Here is a 15,361-nt window from a genome sequence, read left to right as displayed (position 1 = left end):
ATTGATCTACGGTACGTGAAATGAGCAGCAAAAGAAGAAAATCGTGGCCAGGTTAAGGTGATAAGAGTATAGTGGTGTATGCTAGAGTATCCGCTGAGATGAAGGTAACTATAGTTTGAAGGAAGAATTGACGTCTCCATGCTTTTGGTATAGAGTGCTTGTCCACAGGAGGAAGGCACGTGCCGATGTGGTTGGGGAAGTTTTCGTAATAGCAAGGGAGGTGTAATGTGTCAGCTTATTTAGCTGCCGTGGTCTGGTGGGTTGGAGTGCACGCGAGCCATCCAGGTGTTGAGCATTCATTCCCACCCAAGGGCCATCGGTTGATCTCACGAAGGTGTCCGGTAGCAAAGTATTTCACGCTTCAACTAAAGTCCTGAATTGGGGCAACACCTTAGTTTCTCACCAGTGTGGGGAATGTATGCCGTAGAAACTGCTTCATTGTGCCGTGAGTGTTGTAGTGATAGGCATTGGATAATATGTTGTGTGTTAATAATGGGTAAGGGAAAGAGATGGGAGAAGGAGGAAGGATAATACTGCATCCTTGTTCCATGTCATTGTTGTAGAGATCGGAAAAGGAGGAAAAATTGAACTGCATAATTGTGCCTTGTAATTGTTATAGAGGTGGATAGTTGTGTTGGTTTTACGGATGTTTTGAAGGTGGGGAAGGAGACTGGAAAGGGAGGAAGGATAACTGTGAAAGGATCGGGAGGTTCGGGGTTGAGGGTCACGGCCCGGATTCACTGATAAACCTACCACGAAGTCCCCATTATTTTTATTTATTTTGTTTATGCGGCACGAGGGGAATATGGGTTCTTGTCTCTAGTTTCTCTCTCTCTCTCTCTCTCTAAAAAAAAAAAAAAAAAAAAAAAAAAATACTGTACCTGAGGGAAAGTATCATAAAGTTAATTTCCTCAGCATAAAAGATAAGAAAATGAGTGACGAAAGTTTCCACGCCTTTTGTTCTTCAAGGGAAAAAGGAGAAATAAGCGAGGGAACTGGTCAAGTCTGGATTATGATCTTGTAACTAGAAAGATAAGGAAAAAAGTGCAAAATCTTCATGTCTCCCTATAACAAATCATAGTTAGAAGAGGGCGTTGATAAGTTTTTTTTTTTTTTTTAACCGGGACCTGGATTTGCGCGACCGTCCTCCTCAGTAAATAAATAACTATATACGAGACGGAATTGATGTGTTGGGTTGTGAATAGAGTCCTTGGTTTGGTGTGACCTTCCTCCACCCCGGATTCACGTACATACCGGTACTTATAATCAGCTCCCAGTCGCGTCCATGATTTATTATATTATGGATGTAGTACGATTGAGGCTAAAAGGGAGGAGATTGGGAGAATGTTTGTGAGAAGAAAGTTGGATGTGTTAGCTTTGAGTGAAACGAAGATGAAAGGGAAGGGGGAATCTATGTTTGGAAGTGTAAATGGAAGATTGTCAGGTGTTGATAGAGGAAGGGCAAGAGAAGGTGTGGCCTTGTTAGTGAGTCCGGAAGTTCAGCAATATGTGATTGAATGGAAGGAGGTGTCATCGAGACTGATGTGGGTGAAAGCGAAATTTGAACGTGAGTTGTGGATGTTTGTGAGTGCATATGGGCCTGGTAGTGAAAGGGATGAACAAGAGAGGGAGTCTTTCTGGAATGATGTTGATGAGTGTCTGCAGAGTTTTGAAGCGAATGTGAATATGGTAATGATGGGAGATCTGAATGCTAGAGTGGGAAATGTAGCAGTTGAAGGTGTAGTTGGTATGCGTGGTGTGCCTGGAAGAAATGAAAATGGGGAACGAATGATAGCGATGTGTGTTGAGCGAGAGATGGTGATTGAGAATACGCTGTTTGAGAAGAAAGATATTTATAAGTATACATGGGTGAGACAGGAGGGTGGAAGGGTTGTTGATAGAGCCTTGATGGACTATGTGGTTGTGTCTAGGAATGTAATAGGAAGATTGTTGGATGTGAGAGTTCTGAGAGGGGAGGGTGGAGGTATGTCTGACCACTACCTGGTGGAGGGAAAGTTAAGAGTAGGTAAGAGATGGATGAGAGCTAGGAGGGTTAGGTGTGGCAGGGAGGTTTTGAAAGTGAGTGAGTTGGATAAAAGAGAGAAAAAGATAGAGTATCAGGAGAAATTGAAAGATGAGTGGAACGCAGTGAAAGATCGGGAAAATGGCAGCGTGGAGGAGGAATGGCAGTTGTTTAAGAGTGCTGTGGTGGGGCATGCAGAAGAGGTGTGTGGTGTGAGACGTGTGGGTGGTGGTGTAAGAAAAGGAAGTGAATGGTGGTGCGAGGAAGTAAGTATGGCTGTGGCTGAGAAGAGACGTGCATATGAAGTGTGGCTGCAGAGGAAGGATGACATGTCATATGAAAGGTATAAGGAGAAGAGGAATAGAGCGAGAAGGGCTGTGCGTGATGCTAAAGTGGCAGCAGATGAGAGGTGGGGTAGGCGGCTGACAGAGAATTTTCAGCAGAATAAGAAAATGTTTTGGAAGGAGGTGAAAAGGGTGCGAAAGGGAGAGTCTGGGAAGGAAGAACGAGTAAAATCAGAGGATGGAAGGATGTTAATTGAGATGGATGCAGTAAGGAAGAGATGGGCAGAGTATTTTGAAAGATTGTTAAATGTAGAGGAGGAAAGGGTGGCTGAGATTGTGGCGGATGGAAGGGTGCAAGGAATAAATGTGTTGGGAGAGTTGAATGATTCTTTGATCACGAAGGAGGAAGTGGAGAAGGCAGTAAAGGAGATGAAAACAGGGAAAGCTGCAGGTATGGATGGGTGTGCTGTGGAATGCCTGAAGGGTGGTGGAGTGACTATTGTTGACTGGTTAGTAAGATTGTTGAATGTGTGCTTTGAGAAAGGTATGGTGCCAATTGACTGGGCAAGTGCTTGTGTGGTCCCGTTGTATAAAGGCAAGGGTGATAAGTATGAATGTACTAGCTTTAGGGGTATAAGTCTGTTGAGTGTTGTAGGTAAGGTGTATGGTAGAGTGTTAATTATGAGAGTTAGAGAGGGTACAGAGGGAGTGATTAGTGATGAGCAGTGTGGCTTTAGGAGAGGGAGGGGATGTATTGATCAGGTGTTTGCTGTGAGACAAGTGTGTGAAAAGTATTTAGCGAAAGGCAAGGATGTGTTTTGGGCATTTATGGATTTAGAGAAAGCGTATGATAGAATTGATAGGGAGGCTTTGTGGACTGTTTTAAGATTGTATGGACTTGATGATAGGTTACTAAAAGGGGTGAAAAGTTTTTATGTAAATAGTAGAGCGTGTGTAAGAGTGGGAAATGCTGTGAGTGATTGGTTTCCCGTGAGAGTGGGGGTGCGACAGGGATGTGTGATGTCGCCTTGGTTGTTTAATATTTACATGGATGGTGTTGTAAGGGAGGTGAATGCAAGAGTTTTAGGTGGTCTGAGTCTGGTAAATGTTGATGGAGGAGAGTGGAATCTGAAGCAGCTGCTGTTTGCAGATGATACTGCACTGGTGACTGATTCAGAGGAGAGATTGAGACAGTTGGTAGAGGAGTTTGGAAGGGTGTGTGAAAGGAGGAAATTGAAAGTAAATGAGAATAAGAGTAAAGTGATGAAGTGTACGAGGTTGATAGATGGTAGGGGGATGAATATAGTTTTGAATGGTGAGTTGCTTGAGGAGGTAGATTGTTTTAAATATCTAGGGTCACATGTTGCTGTGGATGGAAGAATAGATGCAGAAGTGAAGTTTAGAATAAATGAAGTAGGAAAGGTGCTGGAAGGAATGAAAAAAGTGTTTAAATGTCGTTCGCTTAGAATGGATGTAAAGAGAAGGCTGTATGAGGGTGTTGTGGTACCGACTGCATTATATGGGGCTGAAACATGGAATATGGGTGTAGCAGAGAGGAAAAGTTTGAATGTAATGGAGATGAGATGTCTGAGGAGTATGTGTGGAGTGACGCGTATGGATCGGGTGCGAAATGATGAAGTGCGAAGGAGAACTGGAGTTGTTCGGGAGATGGCTGGCAGAGTTGAGCAGAGGGTGTTGCAATGGTTTGGGCATATGGAGAGAATGGATAATGAGCGATTGGTGAAAAAGATAACTAGATCTGATGTGAGAGGTGTAAGGCTGAGAGGAAGACCACGAATAGGATGGATGGACAGTGTGAAGAGAGCGCTGGATGCGAGAGGGATGTCTGTTGAGCAAGGAAGAGTGGCTGTGCGTGACAGAAATAAATGGAGAGAAATTGTGAATGAATAAGTGATGACGCAGCCCTGAGGGGATATTCTCCCGCATTTGGTCTGATCAGCTAGTCAGGTCAGGTGCGGGTAAGGGGATGGGTCTGTTATGATGTGGCAGGGGTAAACCAGTTCTGCTGTCGGGCCCTGCTGCGGATGTCACTGATTGCATTGCCCAGTTGACCCTTGTGCGGTGTGGTGCGGTGAGGATCTGTCCGTTCTCCCCTTTGGGGCTAAGATGCGAATGAATGTGTTTGAATGGATGAGTAAATGGAGAGTGAGTCATCCTGTCTCGGCTACCTCCCTTTCCTTGGGGGAAGCAGCCTAGGTATATAGATAGATAGATAGATTATTATTTTTTTTTTTTTGCCGGAAATACAAGGAAAGACGAGTGCAGAGGTTTTCCATGTCTCCCGTTCCACCTGCAGAAACACAAATATACAGTAGTTACGAGAGGAAAAATATTTCTCTCTCTCTCTCTCTCTCTCTCTCTCTCTCTCTCTCAAATATATCTTAAGTTGCGACGTGAAATCGATCGTAAACACGTTCGAGAATCCCACTCCTTATGCCTAGCCGGAAGTGTGGCGTGAGAGAGCGGTATGTGGGAAGGAATGCAAGGAAATATCGGTCATGTTACGTTGAGCTGGAGTATAACGTGATAGGCTATTCTCGCGACAGTTATTTGGTGTGTGTGTGTGTGTGAGAGAGAGAGAGAGAGAGAGAGAGAGTGAGAGAGAAACACTTTCCGGTAATTAGGTATTCTTCACCCGTTCAGTCAGAGGACTTCATATATATTTTTTTTTAGATTATTTTCTAGAGCTAAGGTGAGACTCTTCGAACTGAATAGATTAGATAGTTATGTGGTTTACTGTGTTCACTTAAACTTGACCTAAAATTGCCTTATCTCCGTCTTGAATGCCGATCTGTGTCAAGAGATAACCGAACTTGAATTTGATGCTAGTCACGAAGAAGTTACGTGAAAATGACCTTGACTCGTAACATTGTCTTTTTCAGCCACTGACCTACGTGAAATAATCTGCGAAAGGACGAAAATCGTGGCCAGGTTGGAGTGATGGGATTGGTATTTTCGTTAATATCACCGTATAGCCTATCTTTGGCCATGCGGAGAGGATTTGATAGAGGGATGGTGTGGAGATATATGTGAGGGAGCGGGATGCGCGTTGGAGAAAATGCAGCTTGACAGGACAGGTTACCATGGAGACTAAAGTATTTGTTGTCCACCTCTTCCGGGATTACGGCTTCTGGCAGTTAAATAAATAAATAAATAGAAAAGTAAATAGATATGTTTGTTTGGGGGATAAGGGGAAGGGAGTGTGACATTCCCCCCAAATTTTCCGGTTGCGGTAATGGTGTGCCGCAGTCTATTACAAAAGTTCACGCAATATTTCACCTCTTCACCCTGTCCTCTGCAAGCTAGTATTTCAAAGCTTAGAGAGGCTCAGAATGTTTCTTTTTCCATAGGTGTTTGTCTTTAATATGCGGTGTCAGGGAGAAAAGTGATGGACATGCCCTGAGTGTGAAGCAGACGCAGTGGATTAGTAGGCGAACTTTTTCCCTGACTGTACAGGTAGAGGAGTGAGGGAAGACTTTTAACCTCAGCTGTGTGCGCTACCGGGTTAGTGTGTGTGTGTGTGTGTGTGTGTGTGTGTGTGTGTGTGAGAGAGAGAGAGAGAGAGAGAGAGAGAGAGAGAGAGAAATATATCTTTGCTGCTCGCTCACATCCTCAGTAATACATGGTGCACAGGTGTTATGTTGTATGTAAGAAGGTCCCTAGTAAGAGAGTCGAATTATCGTTGGCGTTTGGAGACTTTGGGGCACTTATTAAGCTTTATATATTGTAATTACTCATGGAACACTTCACCTTAATGACCGTTGAATAAGTTGGTGTAAAAATAAACTGGTAGCGAATAATGCGAGTTCAGTAGATTTATACTTATCTTTTGTTGTAAGTCTTTTTGTTTATATTGGTTACATGCACCAGGATATTAAGGTGCAAGAGGTGCTATGAAGTTATAATATCAACGAACATATAACCCAGAACCGTAAGTGGTAGTCTAGCCAGTGTGTCTTGGTTAGGCCACCTACTCCCTAAATGATACACAGATAGTACACGGTGCCCAGGGAGTGACTTAGTTCTATCGATTGTTTACACTACGTGGATGAGTCACACTGTAGCACGGTAACAGCGACGAGTTCAGGTAGCCTTGGCCAAGTGGTGGGATTCTCAGACATATTTACAATCAGTTCCCCGTCTTAACGCAAGATTTATGTTTACAGGAAGTATAGGAGACGTATGAAGATTCTACATGTTCCCCTTCTTCCCCATCCAGCAAAAAAAGATCACATGACAGGGAATTGGTTATAAATTTGTGTATCTCAGCCCAGTTTACGATCAGCAAGCTCACGTACCGGTAACTATGATATTTTTTTTCCCCTCTCTTTCAAAGGATGGACGAAGAATGTGTGGAAGATTCCCATGCCTTTTCCGTATTCTGCAAAAAGAAATCGTAAATGTATAGTGATAATAGTAGTTGCAACCTCTGCCTCAGCTCAGTATGAAACCGGTGGACTACAGGTTTAAGTTTGTGCAATCCACCATCCGTATTTTAGGGGATAGGGAAGTAACTGCAAGTCATTTATATAACCCGGTAGTTGAGTCTCCTGAGTATATCCTTCCCATTACATGCAGGCGTCCCTACCCAGCACCTAAATTCTTTTATTAATTACGAGAGGAATACCGGTATGTCACAAGGTGTTCTTTAAGGAGGAATAACGAAGGAAGGAGAGTACGGACTCCTCCTATGTCTGTTCTTCCCGCAAAAACAAATCTAAGTTAGGGAAGGGAAGTGATAAGTTTGTGAACCCTGGACGGTACAATATCTACGTCAGCACCTCGCCACACGGGATTACTGTACCTCCACATGCTTCTTCCTTGCATGTGGACACGTGACCAGATCGATATGGTAAATATGTATGCAGTATTGACGTATGGATTTTCTGTATGTATTGCCGTCAACAACATAAGTATCAGAACACTCTAAAGCGTTGTGCATTACATATCTATGAACAAGGAAGGTAAAATATGAACGTGGCTCTTTGTATCAGTGTATTCGAGACATTCTGGTATCTCGGCCATAAATGCATGACTCTGAGGACACGCTGCATAGACTGGTGCGAAATTAATGCCGGTGATAAAGCCCTTAATAGCCAGGCGTACGGTACCAATCAGGCTGACATGATAGTATTTGTGGGCCTCGTCCTCATACTGATATTCGTCGCACTGTACCGTACCAAGCAGGTGCTATATCTGGTGACCTATATATTTTATTTATTTATATGGTAACTGTAAACTGCATATGGGTTGTTCCTAAGTTTGTCAAGTCAGCTGTCACGATAAGTAAAGGCAATGCACACTGTGGGCATGCTGTCACTAATTTTAACCCATCTCCCCCACTTCTGCCATTTGACGATTGTACTCAGCCAAGGAAAGTCCTGCTGTATTGAAGGGTCTGTTGTCCCTCCCGGAACTGAATAAATATATTGAGAGAGAGAGACAGAAAATTAATATAAAATATATCGAAGTGAAGGAGTTAATGTCACGTCGAAGCTGAATAAAGTTAACTTATACCACAGGTGTTTTCTGCTCCGCCTTGAAATGTACAGCCATGAGCAAAAGTTCGCTCAAGTTTCTTTGCCGCTTGTGGCAGTATAATGTTACATGAAATGTTTTTGTGATACCGGTAACGATACCGTTAGGAAGCACACAACAGAACAATGAGAATGAGGGATACGCTCTGTCGTTTGGGGAGGAATGAGAAATATGGAAGGCGTGACAGAATGTGGCCGAGGATTGTCGGGGAATTCTTATTCATGACTTTGCTTATGACTTTTTTACTCATGACTTGCAGTCTGCAGTAAGGAATGCGTCTTATGGACAAACTAACCACTGAAAGAATATTTTACATTGGATTGACAACATTATTTTGTCAAATTCAAGAAATTGTTCTGTTACTGTAATCCTAGTCACTGTATTGAGGGAAAAAACATGCTGGAGAACGGGGATCGTGTTTATAAACTGTACTGTAGTCTGTTTCATTTTATCAAACGGAATGGGGCCGCTTTCATAACTGAATACAATGCCACGGCTGTATGAAGGTCGATGAACCAGTTGTGAGGTAGGATTGTGTCTTTGGTTACTGGTTAAAGCGATCCTTCAGTCTGAGCTTGGCCATCAGACTAGCTGAAGGGGATCGGGACTTGCCAGAGTAAATCCGTTGTAGGTTTGAGGATATGATTGTTTTTATATACGTTTGTTTTCACATGGTTGACGACGAAACACTTTGGAATCAAATGGGAAAGAATAGTTAAGTGACAGAATATGAAAAATAATGTGATAATAGTTAACTTGAAGACGTACCGCATGAAATAGTTAAGATCCTTTATAAATATTTCTATTCCACATCAAGGCAAGATTGACTTCTCTAGCATTTATTCTGTCTTACTAAATATATATACCCTATTCACTTTCAGTAGGCGTAAAATTCGTATCTCCATTTTCACTGTTCATCTGTAATAATAGATTAACACTAAAATATGGTGCTAGTCACGAAGAAGTTGTATAGAAAGGATGTAGAGCCGTTTTCTCTTATTCTGTCACTGAAGTACGTGAAATAAGTTACAGAAAGACGAAAGTTTCCACCTAGTTAAAACAAATGAACTGTAGATGGACATAGTTTCAGTATATAACTACCGTAGATATTTTGAGAGCCAGGGCATATTATCAGTATTTTGACCCGTCTACTGCTAAAAATTTCCCCTGACTGAGCAAAAATCATATTGTGTTAGCTTACATACAATTCCTAAGTGTTTGAAGCCTTTTTTTTTTTTTTTTTTTTTTTTTTTTTTAAGGAACTGGATGCTCAAATACAACATCCATAACCAAAGGGGTAACTTTATCATGATAGGGTAAGCAGATACATTTGATTGATGGACTGGTTAGTTTATTATTATTATTATTATTATTTTTTTTTTTTTGGGGGGGTGAGAGGTCGGATTTTCTTTGACATGTGACATTTCGTAACACCTCTTCCTCAGCGGATTATGGAACCTCTTATATACATCTCAGTATCGTGTTTGGTACGTGATGCAAACTGTGTCGATATTAAGCCTTTCATGGTCGGAACAACTCTGGTATTGCATTCCAGCTAATGGTAGACGATTGTATTCATCTGGTGAGTTTAGGAGTCTGAAAGTATTAATAACTGCTACTGTTAACCCTCTCACGTTCGGAACAAGTCTGTATATTCCATTCCAGCTAACACGAGGCATATTTCTTCTGCAGAGAGTGAGTAGGGTGAACCTGAGAATGATAGCGCCTGTGTAAACCCTCATTCAGTCTCAGTTAACGTCAGGTGAGAGCGAATGACGAGAATCTAAGTTTAAAACATTTAAGCAACATACACGGTACTGGCACAACAGAATAAGCAAGTGTAATATGCGCAGTAAGTCGCCTAGGAACAAGTGCTACGAAGGCTCCTAGGTCAGCTAGAATATTAGTTCGGTTTTTTATGTGCTAATGACTGCTAAGCCCATTTTGCCCGAGGACGTTAATTTCGTTTTTTTTTTTTTCTTACTATCGTCAGATGATTTTATCCTTCTTTTCGCCATTAGAGTTTCTTTGTCATCCTGAATAAAATTGTCTGAAATTACCTTATGTAAAACGAAAGAAATGTGTCATCGTATGAAAGGGGTCAAAAGGGGAAAAAAAAAAAAGTCGTCTAGAGACCCCAGGCGGCATGAAATATTGGACAACAAGTGGCTGTCTTCATGTATTGACAGAGCTGCCCCGCTGGCACCTGTTGACTTAAAGCTGCTGCAGGTGTGCTTGTTTACTACCACGGGAAGCTAGTTGATTTTTTTCTTTTGTATTTTTTGTATCAGTCGTGTTGTGCTGCAGATATGTCTGTTTTGTATCACGGGAGGGTGGTTATTTCTTCTTGTTTTTTTTTCTTGTTTTTTTTTTTGCGAAACAATCGCGTTATGTGCAGTTATGGTCATGTCATGCTTTACGTCATCGGAACTAACCTACACTCAGCTTTTTTTTTTTTTTTTTTATTGTGGGGAAGATGCACTTGACAGGCTGGTGATGATTAGCTGAATGCAACATGTCTGAACAACATTTACTAACCTAAATTTCCCCCTCGGATATCTGTTGTCAGTTAATAAAGCTAACGAGGAAAGAGATTATGAAGTACTGTTGCATTCAGCCAACCATCACCAACCTGTCACGTGCATCTTCGCCTCGGAAAAAAAAAAAGGTTATCAATACATACCGTTACAACATTACGGTTTAACCCCATCACTACGATGACGAATTTTGGGTTTTATTCTTGTTATTGGCCGACGATATTATCCACCTTCAGGGATACTTCGAGTTTCAGTACTAGCCGCCATTCCTTAGCTGAATAAATCGCTTGGAAGCAGCAGTAATAAACTAAAAAAAAAAAAAAAATGACTTTAACTAAGGGAGTTAATGTCCCTCAAATACAATTTTTTTATGCATAATAGTGGTGGGTTTGCGAGCAGTGAAATTGTAGGCTATATCCAGGTTCCGTTCATTTCAGTTTTTGTGGACAAATTTAGATGGCCGCAATTCGCACCCATCACAGGGAAGAATCCAACATTTAGTAGTGGGTGAGGGGGAGGTATAGGCTAATACTCTGAACACTTTTTTCCTGATTGATGATAAAGCTGTTTCCGTAGGATCGGATTCATACAGGCGGTACTGGAAAGAATGCATTGTTTATTCCTTTCAGTAATTCGATTTGCGTATTAATGGTTGTGTGTTCATTCCCTATGCTGGCAGAAAGTATTCCATATCTTGTTGATATTGGGTAAAACTTTGATATATCGCTCAGACTGTTAATCCTGCAACACCCATGTTCACAGGGCCCATCCCCACGGCCCATCCTCACCTCTCGGCACAATTTTAGCTCATCCCACCCATTTCTCCGTCCGCCGTGGTCACTCCTTTAATCCGCTCCCCTCATTCCGACACTCAAATCAATAATCCTACACTACCCATTTTTAACAGGGTATGCTTTCCCAGCTTCTCACCCCGCTCCCCACCACGGGGATTCCAGCATAGTCCTTTGCTCACCACATCCTTTTCTCTACCTCCCTATGGCGATTTCATGGCGCGACGCAAGGCACGCGGTCAGTAGACACGTTTGTTCCCTTCATGCAGTCTTAAAAACAAACAAAACAAAAAAAGGAACAAAAAAACAAGAGAAAAGCACGGCTAGTAAAGGAGAGTTCTGCCCAGGATTACCCCGCCCCCACCCCACTCGCTGCATCCGCCTTTGCTATCGGGTTATCTTCGAGCCTCGTAATGGACTGCATGGGTTGTATTGTAACTACTTGAGAGATTTTGTACCTTATCTTTCTCAGCAATTACCCCACCACATCTTTCTTTGCATTTTTTTTTTTCTGTGCGTTAGCCACATACCAGTGCCCTCTTGTATGTTCTTGATGCAGGTTATGTCGATATTAAAGCGATATAACTAGCACGTCAGAGATTGTTAAGTTGTAATATGTAAAATAAACCGCCAAGGAAGAGATACCACAAAGCCGCCTGTGCCACTAAGGATACGCCTCATTACCAGAGCTACCAACCCTACCTGTACCAAGTACCGGTATGTCGGTATGAACTGATCTCACTGGTTTGTCCATCCCTCCCTGGTGTGTTGACAATTGTTTTTAGCCCTCTCATGGCCTTCACAGCTCTTGATACTTCATTTCAAATAGTGCCATACAGTTTATTCTCGCACCAGACGCTGTTAGTAAGAGCAGTGTGTGTGTGTGTGTGTGTGTGTGTGTGTGTGTGTGTGTGTGTGTGTGTGTGTGTGTGTGTGTGTGTGTGTGTGTGTGTAATAGTAACCGGATGTGGCACTGTCCTGACGTAGCATAGATATTGCAGTGACTGTGTGTGCGGATGTGCGATAAATAACACAAACAGGATGCCCCACCGCCCTACACACAGCGACCTCGTTTACACTTGTTGTAGACCTTGTGGGAGAAGAGAAAAATTCATCATCATCATTGTCGTCGTCGTCGTCATTACATTAAGTGCTCTGTGGGGTGTAAGATATCAAGTTGATTGGGGCACTGGGTTGGAGCGTTGGGTTGGAGCTGGTGGTACGAGTACTGTACAGCTTTACAAAAAAGTACCGTTACAATTTTGTGCGAAACATGACAAACGATGATGGCTTTTGAAATGCAGTAGGGCCCTTCGGAGACAGCAGCCATTGTCGTGTTCGTTTTCGTTTCTGTCGGACCCCTGAGTAACTATACTTTTTTGTGCAATTGTACATAGCCTAACACTTCCAGCTTGCACCTGGAAGAACCCTAATTCGATTCTGGGGCCGGTCAGACTCATTGACCAAGTTTGTTTCCTTCTTGTCCCTGTTCACCCAGCAGTACAGTTGGGGACCTGGATGTAGCATCGATTATTGCTGATTATTTTCTAGGTGAAGGGTGAGAGAGAGAGAGAGAGAGAGAGAGAGTCTGCTATCATATCTGTCGTATAGTCATTAATCCTACCTTTTCTTCTTCCACACGTTATTATGTTGGAAAATAAAACAAAAATAACATTCAAGTTAGCGAAAGGGAAAGAGGGAAGCGAGGTGAGGTGAGAAGATACTGTGCTTCTTACGCCATACAAGCATTGCCCTTGGAACGTGGAGCAGACTAGGGGTATATTTAAGGAGGTAGCTACTTCCTACGTCACTAGCATTGTCCCTGAAACGTGGAGGGGAACTGGAGTAGGAGCCATGACTGACTGTGATGCGTATGTTCTAACTTGACCTTCTGTATTTGTTCAGACCTGACCTTCCGTATTTGTACTAACCTGACCCTCTTCTGTATTTGTTCTAACTTGACCTCCTTCTGTATTTTTTCTAACCTGACCTCCTCCCCAACCTCTTTCAATTCAGTTGATGGTCGAATGTAGTCTGATTAGAGGGTTCGTTTGAAAATGGCACGTTTACCTGAAGATCACAAACCCCCTTCAGCCGAGTTGGTGGCCAGATGTAGTCAGAGTGGAGGGTAGATTTGTCTCGTAGCTTAGAAGACTCGATACTACCTCACATGCTTACCAAATTTTATGCAACTGCGATTTAGTATTCAAGGTGTGTGAGTGGCCCTGTTCGGTCGGGTGAAAGCAAATCCACTATAACTCAACCAAGTCCCTCGTGTGGCGCAGTTTTGTATTTGCAGGAAAATTAAATATCATGGAAAGTTTCTACACCCTTTTTTTGTGTCTTCCCAGCAGAATCAGAAAATAGTTCATGATAGATTTCCCCTCGTAATTATCCATGTTTGCAGAAAAAATAAATAAATAAATAAAACACAGTGTGAGGAAAATTTTAGACGCCCTTTCCTTGCTCCTAAAATAAATCATAGTTACGAAAGGCAATTGATCGTAGCTTAAAATTTCTGTGTGATTCTGGGCTAGCAGCTTACGATCATCCCCATCTCGCAGCCAGGATTCGTTTTTGGAGCTGGGTCAAGAGACTTTGGAATTTTCTACCCACTCTTGTGTTTGTCCCTCCAACGACAACAAATCTTAGTTGCGAGAGGAATTTGATCGTAGGCTAAGTTTATTTTGTGAGTCTGTGTCCTGACCAATAGGGCCCACTTTGTTGCTTATCCTTGTCCGACGTCCAAGAGCAAATTCTAGTCAGAGAAAGGTTAGTTATATATTTTTTTTTTCCATTCAACGGAACTAAGCCACTCCCACACTTGAAAATTCGATGAACCTTAGATATGAGGAAAAAATGTGTCTCCTTGGTTACCAGTTGCATTGACCCTCCAAATTGACAGCGTTTGTCCACAGCGTAAGTTGAAACGGGTTATGAAGTTTTTAGGACCAAAATAAATGCGTTATCGTGATTCTGGTCCATTATTTTAGGCCACGTTGCTCTGTGGTTACGTGGAGCTGAAATCAGGGACCTGGATTGTTAATTGGATTGTTGCATGCCGTTGTGTATTTTTGGTGCTGCCAGACGATTGTATTCAGCTTTATAAAGGCCATCCATATTGGAGGGGTGTATTGAGACCACATCTGTTCATTTAAAGATGTCTGTCCTAAGCTGAGTGAATCGTTTGGAAATGGCCAGAATAAAACACACACACACACACACACACACACACACACACACACACACACACACACACACACACACACACACACACACACACACTCATCCCCAAGCTCAATGGGTTAAGATGCTCACTAATATACTGCTCCTGGTGCTCGTAGATTCAACCCCCTGCTTCCCCCTCCCCTCCTTCACTGCGCAGTTGCCGGGTTGGTTAGTTAATACCCTGCCCACATAGACGTCTTCTGGCTGGCATGGGGGTCCTGGCACTTTTTCCTTAGCGATTTAGTTTGCATATTACACCTTAATAATCTGCTCTTCTTTATTTCTTTATAGTATTTTTTATTCATAGTATAATTTATTTGTTTATTTATTTTAGGTTCGAGTGTGTCTCTTGCTGCACTTTTTTATCATAGCCAAGATGCCCAGCCGTATCATGGCAGCGTCTTCGTATTTTATTCCAGCTAACTCCAGATGGTTTTATTCAGCTGAGTGATTCATAGTAACTTCAGTGTTAACCCTCTCAGGCTCCTATGACACAGATGAATAAAATCGGATGGCCCTGGCTAAAATAAAATACTCGAGCTGTCTTGACCATGAGAAGGTAAGTGGTGACAGGATTATTTTATTCTCCCACTGCCTCGTCAACTCTTGTATTTCATTTGCTATTACGAGACGATTTTATTAAGGGTGAATCGTATGAGCCTGAAAGTGTCATTAGTTACCGTATCGTTACTTAACCCTCTCATGGTCGGGAGAACTCTAGTGGCCTAAGCTAACGTCAGGCGATATTATTCAGCAGAGTTAGCCATAGGGAGATTGGGTTCCTTAGGGTGTTCTAGACAGTATACCACTAAGGGAGTCTGTGTTACGAAATCTCCTAAGCTAGCGGGAACATGACGAGTATGGCCAGGAAATGGATACCGCTACAGTCGTTTCAAGCATATCATTACCCAGGTGATCAGAGAACGTCCTTGATTTCTT

Source organism: Coenobita brevimanus, chromosome 45 (assembly GCF_032717465.1).
Source record: "Coenobita brevimanus isolate Jiangsu-jjx chromosome 45, ASM3271746v2, whole genome shotgun sequence".
Taxonomy (NCBI): Eukaryota; Metazoa; Arthropoda; class Malacostraca; order Decapoda; family Coenobitidae; genus Coenobita; species Coenobita brevimanus.
This window is presented reverse-complemented; position numbering follows the sequence as displayed.